The following is a 6,934-nucleotide window of genomic DNA, read 5'->3' on the forward strand; positions in this document are numbered from 1 at the left end:
ATACTCACCCACAGACCTGTCTTTCCTCTTTGAGCTCCACACTGCAGGCTGCAGGGGCTCTGATTGGTTGCCAAACCCCAGGCAGATCAGTGTGAGACGGTCTGGAGACAGAAACATCAGCTGCTACTAATAGAAAACTCATCTCTGTCCTATTAGCTGTTAAGTGGGCAGGTTTGTGATGATTGAGAGAAAGCAGTCAGAAAAACAGCTCAATTTAGGTCTCTGTGGTTGTTACATCGATCTCTTCCCATTCCCTTGACTCGGTATAGGGCTAGAAATGGAGCCAGGACAGTAACTTCTTCAGAATCAATTCAGAGCTGGAGCTGGGTCTTTGGGCAAAGGCCAGAGCAATGAAGCAGCTGTTTCTTCTAAGCCCACAATTTCTGGATTGAACACCTATATGATACTTGCACTGTTGAGCTGAGCGCTAAAAAGAAGTCCCTGTGTTAGAGTTAGATGTTTGGGTTTCTGTGTGAATGTGGAGCCCTGGAATCCAAGGTCCTCTGGCTACAGTGTTCCATGCTCCCAAAGAGACTCGGACTGCAATGGGACCAATGAAATAGACCTACTTCCTCCATGGAATGCATGTTAGCCCCTCCTGTGGAGCCAATGGGAGAGCTCTGGTGGCCTAGCGGTAAGAAGTAGCTCTGCCGGCCAACAGACAGCGCATGGTTCTAATCCAGGGGCTGTCTCCTCCTGTGTGATTTATAGCCTCTGAAAACCTATAGGAAGGTCAGCTGTGCATCCATTCCAACTCAATGGCACACAACGACAACAACATGGGCTATTAACACTGATGGAGTATTAAGCTACCTGTTGGCAGTTTGCATTTACCCATCAATGCCAATGCAGAGAAGGCCCGGTGATCTTAAAATGCCTGGTTTCTGAAAAGATCATAGCCACGAATAGCCTGTGGAGGAGTTCTGCTCTGTTAGACATGCGCTCGTGGTGAATTGGGATTGATCTGATGGCAACAGGTTAGCATTGCACAAATGCTGTTATTGTGGGGGTCTCTTTGAAGTGCATGTGGACTGCCTGGACCTCAGGCAGCTCTTCTGGGGTTGCCACTTCTGATGACCAAACAGCCCAAGGGGCACTTGAAGCTTTTGAATAAAACTCCCCTGCCGCCTTGTTTCTGTCTCCCCATACCAGCTGGGGCTGCAGAGGAAGGTCAGCCGGAGTTTGGATCTCTTAAATCTTGTAGATGTAATCATTCATGTGTAAAATTAACCCTACTTCCTCATCCCAAAAGGACAAAGCTGTGGAAAATGATTGCCAAGCGAGATGGCTGGTTAGTGTATATGTCATTTTTTTCCCTAAAGCATACTTCATATATTTTCTTAAGATTATATCAAGTTGACTGTGCAAGGTCAGTTCACATTGTAAGAACTTTTTGGAAGAAATAAAATCAACCAAAAAGCAAAGTACACAGGCCTTTTTTCCTTGCAAAGCTAAAAAACATGGTTCTATGAGTCCCGATGGTGTGCAACTGATGTTTGACCAGAAAAGGTGTAAAAGGAGCAAAACCGAAGAGAAGAAAGTATCCAGACCGAGCTGTTTTCCTCTAGGTTCTTCAAAAGATGAGTACAAATAGAATCATTGCCCCCCAAACATGCTTTCCTTCATGGAGATATACTGTCTTTCATTCCCACTGTAAAATTTTAACTACCAGTCTTCCTAATGGTTAATCTGTAAACCAAAGATGAACTCTTGGGTTAGTGAAAGAATCTTAGCTCCTCATTTTAAAATTAAGAGTCTGGAGACTTCTCTTTTTCTAAAATAGAATGATGTTGTTGTTGTTGTTGTTATGTGCCATCGAGTAGTTTGCAACTCATAGCGACCCTATGTACGAGAGCCCTAAACGCCGTTCTATCCTGTCCCAACCTCACTGTCTCAAACACATTCATTCCCACCACTCCACTCACAGAATTGATCCATCTCATTGAGGGTCTCCCTCTCCTGCGCCATCCCTCCACTCTCCCAAACATGATGGCCCTCTGCAAGGATCAGTCCCTCCTTGCAACATGCCCAAAGTATGTCTCCAGGGAACATTCTGGCTTCACCCTCTCCAGGACAAACCTGTTTCCTGTTTGTTCTCCTAGCAGTCCATGGTATATTCAATACTCTTCTCCAGCACCACAACTCAAAGGCATCAATTCTCTTTCTATCATCCCTATTCACTGTCCAACTCTCTGATACATAGCATGTAATTGCAAAGACTATAGCCTGGATCAGGCGCACCTTAGTCTCCAGCCTGACGTCGTTGCTCTTCAGTACTCTTGAGAGGTCCCTCACAGTCGACTTTCCCAATGCAATTCGTCTCCTGATTTCCTGGCTGCTGTTATTAAGAGTGCTGACTGTGGAGCCAAGCAAATGAAAACTGTACAAATAGTAATAAAAATGACATGAGAAAAAGGTCATCAATCTGATGTCTTTTTAATGAAGGGAGGGGGGAAAAGATTCCTTGCACCAGGATGTCAGCAATGGAGAAAATAGGACTGAGGAGAGGAGAGGGAGGGGCTAGAAGTGACATCACTGGAAGTTGGCACAGGGAATAAGACCCTCCAAAATCAAAGTTCACGAAAGGTGGCTCAGCTAAGGTTCAGGTTCAAATCCAAGCAAATTGTACACCTCCCTCGGCGCTCAATGCCCTCTCCCCCTAAAAAATCAGCTCCTCTGGCTTCGGGGACTCTCCTGGTTTCCTTATTTCTATGCTGTGTTTCTCCCATACAAACTCCTTTCCCGGTGCGTAGAACACTATTGTTGGTTTCATTCTTCTGCCCAACACCTTTCCCAATCACTCATGTGATTCTCTCCCCAGAGATACATAGATATGGTGTTTACTCTGTGCTGGACGCTAGTCTAAGTGTTTTACATGAAAGAACAAATAAAATTCTCTAAATGATCCCAAGTGAACACTATTAGTCACATTTTATAAATGAGGCACCCATGGCACAGATAAGTATATTTCCAGTATGTTATAGCCAGTTAGTGGTTTGTAATGCTGGAAGATTTGCCAGTGTTTCAAATACCAACAGGGAGGGTCACTCATGGTGGACTAATTTTAGCAGAGCTTCCAGACTAAGACAGGCAAGGGCGTTTACTTCTTAAAATAATTTTTTTCAAGTGCTATCTTCTCACCCAAGCAAAAATAGCTGTATTCTATAAGGCATTAAACAACAAATGTGCCAAAGATGTGGAGAGATTGAACTCTTACACACTGGGCTCATGAGTGTCAGAGATGATGAGGATGGCACAACATAGAACAGGGTTCAGATACATTATTCATAGGGTCACTGTGAGTTGTATTCGACACAGCACCTACAACAACAACCAGTTGGTGAAAATCAGCGGTTACTGCTTATTTTGAGTGTAGTTTATGCCTCAACATAAAGATAAAAAGAATCTACACAACTGTACCAATTACCAACATAATGATTGTTGTTGTTGTTTTTGTTGTTGTTGTTGTTAGGTGTCGCCGAGTCAAGTACAACTCATAACGGCCCTCTAAAGAGCACTCCAGCTGCACCCTGTCCAACACATATTTGTTTGTACTTTTTGGCGTCCACGGGATGTTCAGTGCTCTTCTCCAACACCACAGCTCAAAAGCATTAATTCTTTTCCTGGCATCCTTTTCATTCATTTTCCAGCTCTCAGATGCAGAGCAAGTAATCAGAAAGACTATGGCCTGAATGAGATGCACCTTAGTCCTCAAACTGAAATCATTATTCCTCAATAATTTGAAGAGGTCTCTAACTGCAGACTTTCCTAGTGCAATGTGTCTCCTTATTTCCTGACTGCTGGTACTAAGTGTGTTAGTTGTGGATCCAAGCAAGGTGAAGTGTTGACAGTTTCAATCTCTTCTCCCTCCATCATGATGGTGCCTATCACTCCAGCAGTAAGAATCTTTGTTTTCTTGGCATTGAGATGCAATGCATACCAAAGACTGCAGTTCTTGGAGGAGAAAAAAATTGCAGTTGACAATTTTTAGACTTCATTTTAGTTGAATCCACAAACATTGTCCATAGAAGCAGCAGTCAAGAAATCAAATTATATAACAAACAACAACTCATTGCTGTCGAATTGGAACCACTGACTCATAGCTGACTTTCCAAGAGGTTTTCGGAGGTTGTCAGTCCAATGGAGGGAGATTGCTCCTCTTCTCCCAAGGAGCAGCTGGTAGAGCTCCACCGTCTACTGCTGTGAGGGTAACGATGGGCAGTCTCCTCCCGCGCAGTTTACTGCCTCTGAAAACTTGCTTGAGGGTCAGCTACGGATCAGTTCTGACTCGAATGTACTCAACAGCAACCACCTTGATATATGCCATTGAGCAGATCTATGACAAAAGACTTCTTTAAAGTGTTGCCATTTATAAACTTTCACTCAAATTTAAAAAATGGGGAAAAGTGCTAAAAGTCAGAGATGTCATTGGTGTACCTGACTCAAGCCATGGTGCTTTCAGATGCCTCATTTGCAAACAAAATCTGGACAAGAAAGAAGAATTGATCCTTTGAGTTACGATGTTGGTGAAGAATATTTGATGCATCATGAATTCCAGAACAATGGAATAAATCAATCTTGGAAAAAGGACACTCAGAAGGTTCCTTAGAAATAGATCTCTGCACACCCATGTTTATCACGGCTTTGTTCACAATAGCAAAGAGTTGGGCCTCATTCATTTCCATCGTTCTTCGGCTGCGCAGCCTACTTGCCGGCTGCCGGATTCAGCGTCTTATCTTTGCCGACTAAGCCGACGCCGCCTCCTCCGCAAGACTTCGCGGTCGCCACCCTTCGCGGCTCTTCGCGTCCAATTCTCTCTTCTTCCTTACGCACCAACCGCAACCATTGACGCCATGTCGAGTTATTCGAGTGACCGAGACCGCGGCCGGGATCGAGGGTTTGGAGCACCTCGATTTGGAGGAAGTAGGGCAGGACCATTATCTGGAAAGAAGTTTGGAAACCCTGGAGAGAAGCTAGTTAAAAAGAAATGGAATCTTGATGAGCTGCCCAAATTTGAGAAGAATTTTTATCAAGAACACCCTGATTTGGCTAGGCGCACAGCGCAAGATGTGGAGACATACAGAAGAAGCAAGGAAGTTACAGTTAGAGGTCACAACTGCCCAAAACCGGTGTTGAATTTTTATGAGGCAAACTTCCCTGCAAATGTCATGGATGTGATTGCAAGACAGAATTTCACCGAACCTACTGCTATTCAAGCTCAGGGATGGCCAGTTGCTTTAAGTGGGTTGGATATGGTTGGAGTGGCACAGACTGGATCTGGGAAAACATTATCTTATTTGCTGCCTGCTATTGTCCACATCAATCATCAACCATTCCTAGAGAGAGGTGATGGGCCTATTTGCTTGGTGCTGGCGCCAACTCGGAAACTGGCCCAACAAGTGCAGCAAGTGGCTGCAGAGTACTGTAGAGCATGTCGTTTGAAGTCTACTTGCATTTATGGTGGAGCTCCCAAGGGACCTCAGATACGTGATTTGGAAAGAGGTGTGGAGATCTGTATTGCAACACCTGGAAGGCTGATTGACTTTTTAGAATGTGGAAAGACCAATCTAAGAAGAACTACCTACCTTATCCTTGATGAAGCAGATAGAATGCTTGATATGGGCTTTGAACCCCAAATACGGAAGATTGTGGATCAAATAAGACCTGATAGGCAAACCCTAATGTGGAGTGCAACTTGGCCAAAAGAAGTACGACAACTTGCTGAAGACTTTTTGAAGGATTACATTCACATAAATATCGGTGCACTGGAGCTGAGTGCAAACCACAACATTCTTCAGATTGTGGATGTGTGTCATGATGTGGAGAAGGATGAAAAACTTATACGGTTAATGGAAGAGATCATGAGTGAGAAGGAGAATAAAACTATTGTTTTTGTGGAAACCAAAAGACGATGTGATGAGCTTACCAGAAAAATGAGGAGAGATGGGTGGCCTGCCATGGGTATCCATGGTGACAAGAGTCAACAGGAACGAGACTGGGTTTTAAATTAATTCAAACATTGAAAAGCTCCTATTCTGATTGCTACAGATGTGGCCTCAAGAGGGCTAGATGTGGAAGATGTGAAATTTGTCATCAATTATGACTACCCTAACTCCTCAGAGGATTATATTCATCGAATTGGAAGAACTGCTCGTAGTACCAAAACAAGCACAGCATACACTTTCTTTACACCTAATAACATAAAGCAAGTGAGTGACCTTATCTCTGTGCTTCGTGAAGCCAATCAAGCAATTAATCCCAAGTTGCTCCAGTTGGTTGAAGACAGAGGTTCAGGTCGTTCCAGGGGTAGAGGAGGAATGAAGGATGATCATCGGGATAGATACTCCGCAGGGAAAAGGGGTGGATTCAATACCTTTAGAGACAGGGAAAATTATGACAGAGGTTACTCTAGTCTGCTTAAGAGAGATTTTGGGGCAAAAACTCAAAATGGTGTTTACAGTGCTGCAAATTACACCAATGGGAGCTTTGGAAGTAATTTTGTGTCTGCTGGTCTACAGACCAGTTTTAGGACTGGTAACCCAACAGGGACTTACCAGAATGGTTATGATGGCACTCAGCAATATGGAACTAATGTTCCAAATATGCACAATGGCATAAACCAACAGGCGGCATATGCATATCCTGCTACTGCAGCTGCACCCATGATTGGTTATCCAATGCCAACAGGATACTCTCAATAAGACTTTAGAGGTATATGTAAATGTCTGTTTTTCATAATTGCTCTTTATATTGTGTGTTATCAAACAAGATAGTTATTTAAGAAACATGGAAAATGCAGAAATGACTGCAGTGCAGCAGTAATTATGGTGCACTTTTTCGCTATTTAAGTTGGATATTTCTCTGCATTCCTGAAACAATTTTTAGGGTTTTTTTTTGTACTAGAAAATGCAGGCAGTGTTTTCACAAAAAAACG

At 43.5% G+C, this 6,934-nt stretch overlaps 1 pseudogene; it reads left to right on the forward strand.

Moving 5' to 3' along the window:
• The first annotated feature begins 4,814 nt into the window (after positions 1 to 4,814).
• On the forward strand, positions 4,815 to 6,701 carry LOC102846998 (annotated as a pseudogene).
• Positions 6,702 to 6,934: the final 233 nt, after the last annotated feature.

Source organism: Elephantulus edwardii, unplaced genomic scaffold (assembly GCF_000299155.1).
Source record: "Elephantulus edwardii isolate Elephantulus edwardi_28Jun2011 unplaced genomic scaffold, EleEdw1.0 scaffold00216, whole genome shotgun sequence".
Lineage (NCBI taxonomy): Eukaryota > Metazoa > Chordata > Mammalia > Macroscelidea > Macroscelididae > Elephantulus > Elephantulus edwardii.